This window comes from Neodiprion lecontei, chromosome 7 (assembly GCF_021901455.1).
Source record: "Neodiprion lecontei isolate iyNeoLeco1 chromosome 7, iyNeoLeco1.1, whole genome shotgun sequence".
Classification (NCBI taxonomy): Eukaryota; Metazoa; Arthropoda; class Insecta; order Hymenoptera; family Diprionidae; genus Neodiprion; species Neodiprion lecontei.
Window position 1 is genome coordinate 12,814,767 of NC_060266.1, and position 15,285 is coordinate 12,830,051.

Consider the following 15,285-nt stretch of genomic DNA (forward strand, 5'->3'; position numbering starts at 1 on the left):
AATTCAAAAAAATTTGGAATTTATGTACTAAAGACATGGTAAGTCGAATCCAGAGCTAATTATTACCGATTATCTTACTTTTATCGATTAGACACAAGAGAGCTTTTTTGTAGAGTATCAAAAGTTCTACAGAAATCTACTAAAAAGACTCTCCTAACCTCGACGGTTAAAGCCTCATGAAATTCCAAATTAAAAAAAAAAAAATTCTCCCATGTTATTTAAATGGGAAATACATATCTGCGATGAGGGACCTTTTAATTTAAATATGAAGGGCTAATACTTGCAGAGGGTTTTTTTGAGATGCCATACAATCAATTTTTTATTATATCGAGGGAAAAAAAAATAGTCATTTTATTTGACCCACCCTAATATATATGTCGTATCGCCGTGGAAATCAAGGTTTTAAAACAGCATTCTCGATTTCTCGCTCGCCGATGTTTACTAAGACTCAATTATCAGGTGCCATGTGATAGAGTCGCGCACCGCGCGCTGTTTATATGATCGCTGGCTAGGAATCAATAAGGGTTCTTAGAAGAACCTACCACGGTGGTAATGCGTGGTGCACTGGTGCATGGACCACGAGTGGGTTGTGTCACGGAGAGGCCAAGAAATGAGGAGTGGGAGACAGCTCTCCGGGTTATACTTTCTTGGTCATTGGTTACGACAAGACGTTTTCAATCAGAACAGGCTCTCCGTGATACAATCTACTAGCATTGCTACCGAGTGGTTCGATTTTATATTCTATCATTCTTGTATCAAAGCTTAATAAAAGGCATGTGAGCTGTGTCACTGTGGCAGTCAGTAAAGTACAACGTTTTTCTATTCTTTGTCATTTTTTTATATACCAGACGCGTGACATACGTTCAGGTCATTAGATCCTGACAAGTAAACCTATTCGTTACCCTGAACGTATTATCGTATCTGACATATACACATATATACTGCTTAGCATTGAGTAGTTACGAGTTGGGTTTTACTTGATAACGGATGGTATGATGCATACAAATTATGAATGCAATAGGACTTCACACTATGATGATAACTATGCAGATGTGTAGATGCAAATCTGAGAACTTACGGTAAGACCGTGTAAGTCACCGTTATGGTAATTTCAACTCTTATGGAATATTAGGGACGTTGCCTACCGAGCTCGCGCGGGAACTTTGACTTCCCGCGCGACTCAAGCCAGGCGGCCAAGGGCCAGAGTGGGCGGGACTTAAGTCCATGCCCCTTGCGTACTATAGGCCCCCACTCTGCACTCCGTTGGAACCAGGCCACCTGAACGTTCTGAAGTTTTGACGTGCGAGGAATATAACTAGAAGCCCGTATGAGTTTCGCGTGTACTGAGTAAATACATTGCCATTAGGGATGGGCGATCTCAAGCAAAAGATCGATTCTCAGAAGCGATTCGAATTGATTTTGGAAAAATCGATTCGTCCAAAAAATCGGATATAAGAGATTGATCTACAGAAGATTGACAGTTATTTTTACATTTTAGTTTAACTGGAAACCGGTAGTTATATTGGAGATTGAAAATCGTGTTACACAAATGTAGAACTTATTCAACAGTTTTGATATTTAACAATAGTTTGCTGTGGGTCATATTTGCTTATCACAGCAACAGTTCTCATATACATATTACACAAACCCAGCCGACTAGGTGCAAAGCTTTTGTCATTAGTTGTGATATTAGATTTATTCAGCGCTAGAAATTGGTCGATTCTTTTGTGTTCTCAAACCTATATCTCTCGATCTAATGAAGAAGTTCTGTCCCGCGTAAATAAATGAAGAAGATGATTTTAATAGCAACAGGTAAAACATATTATAATAACAATAGTATACGCACGAAGTTGACAGTGGGGTGAGATGCCGAAAACAAAACAAAAAGCATCTAGCAAACAAAACTTCCTATATTCATAACAAGATGTGCGCTGAGAAGTCGAACATGGAGTATTTTCAAATAAAATCACTTCATAATAAAGTTGCTGTTGCTATAAAGTTAGTGTCAAGCAATTGACAGCTGTCATCGGCTGTTTATGACAGTCTTTGACAAATATCTTTATAGTTATCTGTTTTTGACACACAAAAAATAAATATGCAAACAAAAATTATCAAGATGATTCCAGACGGGACTTGTCTTTTTAGCGCGTTGGTGTATGGTGTACACGGCACTCAAGATCGACACGCAGAGGTGAGACTGAGTATCGTTTCAAATATAGTTGATAATTGGTCTACATTTGCGGGTTTTATTACAGGTAATGAGTCAAACGGTGCCGTTATTAGGTCACCTGGTGATGAAAAATCACAGATGAATAAAAATAGAATTAACGAGAAGCAGAATTAGCTGCAGCTGCGGACATTTTTAAGATATGTTTAATCGTTTATCGCGGAGATCAAATTCATTCACACCAAATCGAATCCCAAGATGAAAGACAATTCTCGCTACTCTTCACTGGCGACGGAGATAGTGGACACTTTGATGTCTTGCAGAACCAAAATAAAATTCAGATAGTGAGTAATTTTGATGTCTTGCAGAACCAAAATAAAATTCAGATAGTGAGTAATAAGTATCAAAAGTAACAAGCAAATGATAGTGAATCTGAATATATCACCAAACAGTCAAAAGGACAGCCGTTATTTACGTTGGCAATGGAGAAAGGAGGAGCTTCAATCAGTAGACAAGGCAATGGAGGCGGTGGATGGTCAGACGTATCACAAAAGACAAAGGAAATTAAATTGTAGGTGCAAATAACCAAATAAGCCATAGAATAATATCAAACAAATATTCGTACAACCAGGCAAGAGGACGACCAGGATTAATGTTGACCACAAAAGAAAAAGGTGTTTTGCGGAGTGAACACCAACGCAAATGTAGAGAAAAAAATAATATAAAAAAAAGTGATTTTGGAGAATAATAGGCACAGTGGTAGCAAAAATAATTCAGCAATGGTGAGTGGTAACCAAAATAATTCAGCGAAGGGTGTCGAAAAATTAGAAGAATCAATTATGATTATTGATTTGGAAAATAAATCAAGAGGACGATGAACCAATATTACAGACATAGAAAAAAGAAAAATTAGACGACGAGAACAGCAGCGAAATTATAGGAAAGTGAACAAAAAATATCATACTGGCAAACATGTCAGCATAAGTGATGAAACAGAACTCGAGGAGAGTGAAGAAATATCAAGTCAAGAAGATAGATCGATATCAATGGAGAAAGAACACCAATTCTCAACCAACGAACTGCAGAAGCTTGGATTGATGAAAAAAAAAGTAAGCACAGAAGGAATTGAACTGGACAGCAAGAGACAACGAGTAGATGAAACGACAGACGAAAAAGAAGTGTATCAACGACTTATGAGCAAAAATAACGTATCTGAAATTCATGTTTGTGAAGAAATATTAACTGACTTCAATGACTATATTAAGTGAACTACACGTCGACATCGACGGAGAAGGAACTGTCTGTATTTAGCCAAACAATAGAAGATAGCAGAGACAGGTTGGAATTAGACAGAAAGAGAGAACGAGTGGAAGTAATGAATAGTGAACCAGTACTTTCTAAGCGAACTCGCCTAAGAATAATTGCTGAGCATCGTTACAACGGGGATATTGGAAAAAGCATTTTCAAAACTGTGGAGCAACTAGACATGGGTGAAATGAAAGTAAAATGTAAACATTGCAATGCAGAAAGGTTCAAATATGAAACAGGAAGGGTGGCAAATAATTGCTGTCATGGAGGAAAAATAACATTACCACCAATAACGGAATATCCTTATGTATTTCTACGTCTGCAAGAAGGGAATGACGAAGTATCAAGACACTTCAGACAACATATACGATCATACAATGATGCGTTTGCGTTTGCATCATTCAATTGCACCGTGGCAGATCTGGGGAATGAAGGACGATAAGTGATGAAAATAATCGGGGAGTGAGTTACAAAATATCTACCAGTTTAGAGACCGCAAACAATAACCGACCGAGATACAGACAAATTTACATCTACGACGCACAAACTCAGCTAGCGCTGAGAGAAAATAACGAAAGAAGAGCAAACCTGTTAGAAATTATTGGTAGACTGATAATAGATATCAATCCTTATGCAGCAAATTCTAAAACACTGTACGAGCGATTTGTTAAGGGACAAAGCCTGGTGAAATTAAACTTTGGTGCACTCAAGGAAGACGATAGACGGCGGTACAATGCGCCAACCTGTGGTGAGCTAGCAGCTCTGATCGTTTCAAATTACGGGGCAGTATCTGAAAATATAAAAGTACAAGTATTTCCAAAACAAGATCGTGCAGTTGGATATGTGCCGAAATATTCGCATCACGTTGATCCAATGACTTTTCCATTACTATTTCCGAGCGGTGATTTAGAATGGAGCTATAATATGAAACACATAGGAATAAACAAGACGTTCTCTCCTATTCAATACTATGGGCATCGATTGGCCTCACGTCAAGGTGAAGCACAGAATCAGTTGTTGCGAAGCAGACGATTGACACACCACTATGTGATTCACGCATATCTGACAATCGAAACGCAGCGTTTATTATTTTTAAGAAATAATCAGAAACAACTGCGTGTAGAATTTTACAAGGGAATGATGGATCACATAACAAATAGTGAAGCGAATACGTCGGATCGAACAAGACTTGGGAACCAAATGATTTTACCCTCAACATTTTCCGGCAGCATGCGACATATGCAACAGCAGAACCAAGATGCAATGGCAATAACAAGGAAAGTTGGACGACCGGATTTATTTATCACAATGATATGTCATCGTAAGTGGCTGGAAATATGTAGAGTATTAAAAGATTTTCCTACGGGTACCACTGCAAACGACATTCCAACAATAGCTTGTCAGATATTTAACATGCGGCTACAACAGGCACTAAAGGAAATCGAAAGCGGTTCAGTATTTGGGAAAATTAAAGGATACGTATACACAATTGAATTTCAGAAGAGAGGCTCACCGCATGCTCACATACTATTTATCTTAAATAACAATGACGAACTTTTGATTCCAGAAGCAATAGATAGTTTAATATCTGCAGAAATACCGGACAAACAAATACAGCAACAACTTCATCAATCTATCACATCCCACATGCTACACGGCCCTCACACATCCAAAATACCATGCTGGAATTCGGTAACGAAGTCATGCTCAAAGAAATTCACGAAAGACTTAGTGGAAAACACTGATATAAGTGGTGGCGGTTTTCCAAAGTATCGCAGACGAAAAAATACAGACGTAAACTATTACCGCAACCGCGTGAAAGAAAGAAATATCCAAGTAGACATCAGCATGGTTGTGCCTCACAATCCATACCTACTTGCGAAGTACAACTGCCACATGAACGTAGAATATTGTGTGTCAATAATGGCTATGAAGTGTGTCTTCAAGTACATGCACAAGGGACATAATCGTGCAAGAGTACAGATAACTGATTCAAACAGCGAGAGTGATGGTCAGCCAATAATCAACGAAATACAGGATTATGTAGATTCGCGTTACGTAAGACTGATTAAAGCAGCTTGGCGTATACTAGAACTGCCAATGCATGGACGAAGTTATGCAGTCACACTCTTACCTGTTTACCTACCGGGGCAGCAATACGCAACGTTTGAGGAAGGTAGAGAAGTCGAAGCTGCTACAAGTGAAAAAAAGTGGCGAACTCATCTTATTGCATGGTTTGAATTGAACAGCATAGATGAAATAGCAAGAAATATAACTTACGCGAACACGCCAGATTACTATTCGTTTCAAGAAGCAACAAAAACGTAGAAAAAAAGAAAAATCGCATGTAAAGTAGTTAGCAGAATGACAAATGTTTCACCAAGGGATGCAGAAAGATTTCACCTCAAACTAATCCTTGGACATGCGACAAATGCTAGGAGTTTTATAGATTTATGCACTGTAAACGGGAAAGAATGAAACATATCTGGAGATGCTGCAGTGAATATGGGTTTAACTGCGACAAATGACGAAGCTTTCAAGATATTCGACGAAGCTGGTCCAATACTTATGTCGAAACGGTTACGTCATTTATTTGTGTGGTATCTAATCGGTGAAATGCCATCGAACGTGATAGATTCATGCAACGCGTACAAGAAAGCACTATCTGAAGACTTCGTGGATCAGCATGAAGATACAGCACTATGTGAAATTGATCATCTTCTCAGAGCTGAAGCAAGATCATGTGCAGATTTTTACAAACCAGACACAGTAAACTCTATATGTTTATATGTATATATGTATACGTAGAAAAAATCTGAAGATAATAACTATAGCAAAATAAGTCGCCAAATGCAAGTGGGGTTGCATGGCATCGGCGGTTTTGTACATGTGAGTGTATTCGTTTACTAAAACAATCTGAGCAGGCCTGAATAAAGAGCCAATAGCAATGTCGGGTTGATCGGAAACACCCGATCAACAATTGCAGACCTGTCATCAAATCAACATAAACGAATTCACCTGTCTAATAGGCAATGTATAAGGAAATAGTGAGGCGCGTAGCGCAGAGGTGGGGTTAGCACCCGAAGCGCGCAGGCGCGAAGCCCCTAGTTATCCATAAAATACAGAACGCCAAAATAGACTTTCAAAACTTTTTTTGATTGAAGATTCAAGAACCTAATCCGATCCTTACAGATTTGGGATCGATACTAGAGAAAATCAATTAGTGAAGTATCAATAAGAAAGATCTATTTTCTCGACACAAAAATTCGATTCTTGTGTGGATCGATCTAGAATCGCATATCCCTGCAGTAAATACATAGCCATCAATTACCCAGGTCTCGCCACCTGGAGGTCGCTGCAATGAAGAGACCCACCCTATCCCGTCCCAACCTCCCAACCACGTCAGGAAAAATTAAAAGTATTACATCCATCGATGGGTGTACAAAAGAAAATTAGTAAATCAAAAAAATTAAGTTTGACATACAGGAGTAGATTAGACATTGATAGATAAGGCGTATTGAAAAATCAGCAAAATCTACGGTACAAAACATAATGAAAAGTAATGGCACGTCTAACTCACTGCGGGATTTAGAACTCTTGTATCCTAACTACTGTCAGAGAATTTGTATGCAATTCAGCTGACGGCAGTTTAAAGTGGCATAAATATTTTTAACATTTTTTCAATTCCTCGTAGGCCGAGGACAATGAAACCAATACAATGAAAACAAGCCACTACAGAACCGTTGGAACGGATCGGGCTGCTCCCACTGAGGTTACTATACTTCTTTTTAACATTTGCAAGCCATCTTTCAGTACGAGAACAGGGCGTCTACTAGAGTTGCGGCATCAAAGTCAGATTCTTCTGAATAGTAAACAACCTGGTGGAGTCCCGTGAGGAAAAACTGAAAACAAAAATAGTTTGTAAATACAAATTAGTTTCCTTTTTACTGAAAATTGCCACATACGTACTATATGTAGCATGTTTAACAAAGTCTTGGCTTCCATCTACTATGATGTGGAACAGCAGGACCTGCGAACATCCAGGTTCTCGCTTCTTGGTATCTATAGATTATAATAATTCGTTTTGACATTTGAATTACTCGCGGAAAAAACGGCGGTCGTAGTGTGCTCTCACGCCGGATCACTGAGCCAACGTTGATTTCTATCTTCTGGACAGGGACGGAGGGCTTCCTCTGACGAATCGACAACTGGCCTCAATAAGCATCCTCCTTGAAAATGGTCAGAGCGGAACCTCAGCGTTTCTAAAGGTTCAAAATCCTAGTCTAGGTTCACGTTCGGCCATCGTGTTTTAACTGGCTCTGGTTTGTTTGGAAAACTGTACAATAGAAAAAAAGCAAATAATACAGAACACAATAATAACGCTACCGGTCAAGCATCTCTAGACGCCAGGTTCGATTCCTAGCTCGATCGTTAATTTTTCGAAATCACCAATTTTTCGAATTTATATCTTTCAACAATTATCTTCTCGTATTTAATGAAATGCACATCCGCATATCATTTATTAGACGGCTTTGCCCGTCTTGCGTAGCTTTCCATCGGAAGCAAAATAATCCAAAATGTCAACATTCATCATCTACATACATTCTTAGACAGGGTGATCAAGAGACGAAAATTCCTATTCACACATACCAAGCACATGAATAAAAATTCGAACTCATTGGTGATGAGAGAAATTAACGACAACAGAATCAGGGCGGCTAGGTGGTCTAGCGGAGTAAGGCTCCGGTCAAGCATCCATGGACGCCAAGTTCGATTCCTGGCTCCGTCGTTAATTTTTCGAAATCACCAATTTTTCGAATTCATATCTTTCAATAACGCTACCATAAGGGACGTATGCTCTATCCTATCACCAGCAAATTTCGATCGTAATAATGGGCGTATGCTCTATCGTATCGTCGACAAATTTCGAGCGTAATAATTTAACGTTCACCTCACCTAATCAAGGTGGACATGAATAACATAATTTACGCTTCAATTGTGTTTCGCTTATTTAGAATGGGAAGGGTGGGGGAATCACGGACGGCGGGTAATGGCGGACGCACGGGATTAATTATGTTAGAAAAGGACAGAAGATATTTTGAATGACGCAATCGTAAGTCAACCCTTCAGCCAATGCCAAACAATAAGTCTTAAAGTGAGGAGGCTCTTGCGCTTCAAGGTAAGTTAACTTGATTATTTTTCAATAATTTCATCTTCTTTTTGTGTAAAATTGGATGTATGCTTTTTACTGTACAAAAAACATAGGAGCATGATGGTTTTTTTTTGTGAGATAACATCTAATTGAACAACGTTTCAAAGCACTCGTGTCATGCACCGCATGGTTCTAACCTCAAATAAAATATTTATATTGCGTTTCTGGGCGAGTCGGCTAATGGCGGACGATTTGAGTGGGGTAAACACGAACGTCCGCAGTTACCGCTAAACTGTATTGAGTGCTGAACTTTTAATACAAAATTTGTAGTCAACAGTCGAATACCGTCACCAAATTGTTAATATAATATAAGTACAATATTTCACTGATATGTAAATCAGTTTGAAATAAATGCATTAATGTAACTAGGTGTATTTTGGTGCAGAGATAGTAGATAGGCCGGATAATTATTTTTTATCCCAATTAATACGTTATTTCTGATATTGTTATTAAATATAAATTAATATTTCAGATGCCAAGACGTTACCAAAGAAAGACAGAGACTAAATATGAATTAGTGGACTTGGAGAAAGCCATTCAGACTGTGTCATGTATCTGCCTGAGCGGCAGAGCAACCTTCGATCTAATCGTATCGATCGACAGGTGACACTAGGTGTCCCTCAATTGTCGCGCTTATCTTCGGTGACCGCGAGATCCTTTCGATACGCCAGTTCGAGCTCGACGATCGAGCACAATCTACTTGTACTCCTCTGAATATATATATATCTATTGTTTTATTAAACTATTAGTCTTTATTTACTTCCTAATCCAATATTTAACAGACTGTCAGAAACAAAACACTTTCACTAGGAAAGGCAGCTATTACTTATTCTGTGTCAAAAAGCACTATAGAGGTGTGTTCAAAAAGTAAGGTGACTTTTCTAATTTCGCGGGCTATGTCCGTTCGATCTTCGATTTTTTTTTATGTTATGTTGGTACACTTGTCCCGAACATCTGTACACAGTTTCAAGTGTATAGCATGTTTAGTTTGTTTTTGACAGATACAAAGGTGAGACGTATTTTGGTGTGCTCGGCGATTTTTTGCTATCAAGAAAAATGGATCAAAGAATTTGCATCAAATTTTGTGTAAAAAATGGAATTAAGTGCTGGTATGATTCGTCACCAGTTATGACCCTTTTGAGTAAATCAGGATCATCATTGACGTCATTCAACAGCTCCTGAGCGATGCTCATGCGACGATTCTTCTGGTGAAAATTAAGCAGTTTCGGAACAAACTTCGCTGACACACGTCTCATACCCAAAACATCCGAAAAAATTTCATGGCACGAGCCAACCGATATGCCAACATCCTCAGCAACTTCTCTGATAGTGATTCGACGATTTTCAAAAACAATTTTCTTCACTGCTTCAACGTTTTCATCTGTTGTTGACGTGCTGGGGCGTCCAGAGCGAGGTTCGTCATTGGCATCTTCTCGGCCATCTTGGAAGAGCTTGTACCACTTATAAACGTTTTTTTACTAAGAGTAGACTCACCGTATGCCACTGTCAACATTTCAAGTGTTTTGGAGCACTTAATTCCATTTTTTACACAAAATTTGATGCAAATTCTTTGATCCATTTTTCTTGATAGCAAAAAATCGCCGAGCACACCAAAATACGTCTCACCTTTGTATCTGTCAAAAACAAACTAAACATGCTATACACTTGAAACTGTGTACAGATGTTCGGGACAAGTGTACCAACATAACATAAAAAAAAATCGAAGATCGAACGGACATAGCCCGCGAAATTAGAAAAGTCACCTTACTTTTTGAACACACCTCTACATGACTATCTTAAACAAGAAATTATTATGACTCCAAAAACTGGAAGAAAGGCTATATTTTCTCAAGAACAAGAAGTAGAACTAGAGGATCATATTTTGAAATGCAGTAAACAGTTTTATGGTTTAACTGTTGAAGTGGTCCGCAAAATAGCCTTCAAATTTGCCGAAGTCAATAATTTGAAGCATAATTTTGACAAAAAAAAACCCAAATGGCAGGTGAGGACTGGTTCTATGGGTTCAAGAAAAGGCATCCTAATATTTCGCTTCGTAGACCTGAATCTACTTCTATCAATAGAATTACTGCCTTTAACGAAACAGACGTGAAAATGTTTTTCAATAACTTGGAATCACTCCAAACAAAATATCAGTTTGATGCTGTTCGCATATATAATGTTGATGAAACCGGCATTTCTAATGTGCAGAGAAATTCCAGGATACTAGATACAAAAAGCCAGAAGCAAGTCGGTATGATAACTAGTGGTGAAAGAGGAACTACAACAACAGTTGTTTGCGCATTCAGTCCCTCAGGGAATTATGTTCCTCCGTTTTTCATTTTTAAGCGGAAAAAACAGAATGCTCAATTGTTGAGTGGAGGCGATTCTGATCTGATAGCAGCAGTTAGCGAGTTGGGTTGGATGAACGAAAACCACTTTGTAGATTGGTTACGTCATCTTATCTCATATGCAAAGCCATCTGTTGAACAACCAATTCTACTTGTTTTGGATAACCACAAAAGCCACGTTAGCCTTGCTTGCTATCTGCTTTGTCGCCAGAATGGAATAGTATTGTTATTTCTTCCACCGCATACGTCACATCGAATGAAACCTCTGGATTTAACATATTTTGAACCCCTCAAAACTGCATATAACCGCGAACGTGATTTATACATGGCTTCCAACGTAGGCCAAAGGATTACTCAGTAAGAAGTCGTCGAACTTTTCACTAAAGCGTTCAATCGGTTCAGCAATATTGAGAAAGCAGCAAATGGATTCCGGGCAGCTGGTATTTGGCCATTAGATACAACAAAATTTGATGAACAGTTCTTAGAAGCGACATTGCCTGATACTCAATCAATACCCTCGTCAAATGTTCAACCACCAGAGGGTCAGGAAACACAAGCATCAAAGGAGAAAGGACCTATAACATCTGAGGCTCAGATGATAAAGCCAATCAGCCAAATAGCTCAGTTAGACGAATCATTTCCACTTCAGGAAATTGTTACTGTTCCCCAAATATCACAACCCAAAACAAGAGAAACTTCTAGAAAGAGGCATTCAATTATAATAACCAGCACCCCCATGAAAGATGCTTTAAAGGAAAAGAACGAAAAAGGAAGAAAAAAGATCAGATTAAAGTTAATGAAAAGATTAATAGTAAAAATAAAATTAATAGAGGCGTGAAGAATCTAAAAGCATTTGAAAATGATACATGCAACAAAAAAAAAATGACAATAAAAAAGTCAAATCGAAGAATCGAGAAGAGTATTTTTGTCCAATTTGCAACGAAAAATATGTACAACCAATCACCGAAGACTCGATAATGTGTTATAAATCTAGATTATGGGCCCATGAGAAGTGCACAAATGGGAAAAGCACTCCGACGGGCTTTTTATGCGATTTTTACGCTAATTAGATTGTGTCCGGGATTACCCCACTCAGTATCCATAATTACCCCACATGCTGTCGATTACCCATCCCGGACACCAGATGTTTAGTTTTTTTTTTTATAACTTGATTATATTCAAAAATTCATAACTGTTGAGTATAAAAACGTAAGGTTGATCACTTAATATGGTTTTATTTTATTTTAGTTTTCCCTTAGGTGTTCGCAATTCCCCCACTCTCCCCTACGACGCCGTCGGTTTTTTTCTTCTTATTGACCACGAAAACAAAAGCCCGATGGCATTTTTGAATATTTGTGTATCCCACGCGTCGCTGTCACTGATGGTTGATTATTTTGACCAGTGTATCGAAAAAATCAGTCTACTGACAGACTCGTACGGCCGACTTACCCAGGAATCACCACTAAGAATTCTCGTCTCGCATCATCTCTCGGAAGTTTTCGGCAACGCCGGTAAAAACAGAGTACCATGATTCCGAGCTGAATTTTCTATTCATGCATCGTATATTGTCGCAATTTTTTCGATTTTGAGCAATTTTTTTTCGAAAGAACGTGAAAAATGAAGTTGTTATGTTAATTTTTTGATAGAAAGTGCGTAGACTCTGATTTCGAACGACATAAGTGAAACGCACACATTTTACGATTAAGGCGACGGAAAACGTTCCTGAATTTGGGTGATTTAATGCTTCCGTCGGAATCTATTCTTCATGAATCATCGTAGGCCGCGAAGAAAATCGATTCTGCTACACCGTTTCCCAGATATCCCGCAAAGTTCCGGGGGTCCGTGGAATCTATCGGGCGACGTAGTCACCCCCCCCCCCCCCCCCCCCCTATCACCTAGCTCAAGATGTTTATTAGAATTACCTGCAATCCTGTAAAGGACTGCGGAATGTGCAGAGAACATTGACGGAGTTCAGCTCCCGCTCAGGTCGTTCTTGACATACTGGAGATTTCAATTCAGGTCCTCACGTTCCACAGTTTCGTTCGTTACGCGCTACATTTCTGTGGTTGGTACTAGTTACTAGTAGAGAAGGTAGGAATCAGGGCAGGAATAATACGCGCACAGAGAAACATTAAAAACTTGAGTTTTCAATATATGTAGAACTATCTAGATTGAGTTCAGCTGTCTTCAACGGTTTGGTGTTTCATGAAAGGCAACAATTTATTCTTGGAGTTTGAAGATACGTTTTAGTATGACTGTATTTGCAGGGCTGAATGTCAAAATTTATTTAGACGATGTTATTATGCCGTTATCAGCATGTATCAAAATCACCAGCATTAGGCAATTTAACGATCTCTTTGAAACTGTTGATGAATTGCCCTCGAATTAATTTGAATCGTCAAATAAAAGCTAAATTGTATATTTTTTTCCCTTACACACATCATATATTCAACCGTCATAGCTTATTTCTAGATTTTCTGCGATCTAATACAAAACAGTGAATCATGTTTAACTGCTTTTAGTGATCGTAATCAATCTATTTAAACATCCGTGTAGGATTATAATATCATTTTTCATTTAAATAGGGAGTATATTCGGCAATTATCATGTACAATAATTACACAACTCATAACAATATACTTAGCTATATCATAAAATCAACTTGGTACCTAATAATCAATATAAATAATGAATAATAATCATGTACTTTCAATCATTTATTATAAACAATTTATCGACGTCAATGTCTATTATAACGTATAAAAATGTGAGGCATTGTAACCCAACAACTTGAGTCTTTGACGATCAGCCCAAGCTTCCCATAAGGTGATTACCAAATATGGCTTCAATGCTCTTTGTCTCTCTGACTTTCTAGATTTGTATCTTTCAGGTGATTATACATCACTTCTCTGCTGCAATGTAGTATATTACTTTTGCTCTTGTACATGACTGAGTTGAGAGGCTTTTTGCTTTCCCTTGCGTGTTTGTTTTCTATATTATTGTTGATATTACATTGTTAATATATGATATATATTCCTGTCATAAAGCAGAAATGGATAACGTTGCGGGTCTGGAGGATTTCGTGTTTGTCACATCCGATACGCGGTAATGGCACCGAACTTTTGACAACAACCCGTTATGTCAAAGAGTGTTTCAGCATTGAGCTTTCACGTATTTAAAGTTTTTAATGTACCATGTTCCAACAGAGAGATTAGGTCAAACAACTTCAGCGATGAATTCTTTATATACCCTAAAGTTTTCATCGATATCAGTTTAAATTATTACGTTATCGAATCTCAGGGTGGTAACTTTAGCGTATTTGATCACTCTTGATAGGCAATGAAGCCTTGTATTCTAGAGTTAGTAAAACGAATTCCTTTTTTATTCATATTCAGAGGTACTGCTACCTCTGTCTAGAATAGTAGCAAAAATATTTCACTTTACACACACAAAAAAAAACAACACGTTTGATATTTTTTTGTTCATAACAAACCGATTGATCTATTGTTTTGGGTCAAGCGATATTTTGAGTGCACAACATTATCGGATCAACAATTTCATTTTCCTACTCCGTCAAATGATAGCTACATGTTTGTAAAGTAAAATGTTCCTAAGTTTTTATTGCAGGATTAATGGGCAAACTGAAATCGTGCATAGCGTCAATTGGGGATCAACGCGCGTCGAGGGAGGTGGCAGGCGTATTTTTGGGAAGGAATGATTTTTTTATATTTTTGTAAATGGATGAGAGATGAATGAATCAACAAGCCATACTTTGCATGGAACTGTTGTATAGTTTCTTCACCAAAAAATTACCGAAAAGCGATGAATCATCGGAGAAAAAGGAAATCCTCTTTCAATAGAACGTCAATTACTTCATCTCCAGCCGCATTGCTTCCTCTTGGTGGTTTAACCAATAAATAAGTCAAGACTAATCTATACATATATTTGAGTAAAGAAAAATGAGTCACGATGGTCATCTACGCCACATCAGAGCTGCTCATCATTCCAAAGCACGGTTAAAACAAAATTCATCAAGGTGACATGCACAGAATGCACCACATGTGGAAAATATGCCCACAATAAGCATCTGTAACGTTCTAATTAATCAATACGATAATCAAGCCTATCAAGGCTTATAGCAGCATGTAGAATAACAAGAACACGTTAAAAGTTAGTAAAAGGCGATCGATCTTGTCGACGCGCGTCCTATCCAAAAACGAATACTCGAAACAATAAAAAATGATAATAAT

General features: G+C 38.1%; 1 protein-coding gene and 1 long non-coding RNA gene across 3 annotated transcripts in view; one reads left to right on the forward strand and one right to left on the reverse strand.

Moving 5' to 3' along the window:
• LOC107217405 (regulating synaptic membrane exocytosis protein 1) overlaps positions 1 to 15,285 on the forward strand; it is a 1,749,170-nt gene that overhangs the window by 711,441 nt on the left and 1,022,444 nt on the right. The window lies entirely within an intron of this gene.
• On the reverse strand, positions 9,573 to 10,452 carry LOC124295525. The gene is made up of 2 exons (XR_006905476.1): positions 10,182 to 10,452; positions 9,573 to 9,731 (listed from the first exon to the last, which is right to left on the reverse strand). It is a non-coding gene; the product is annotated as an uncharacterized LOC124295525 (long non-coding RNA).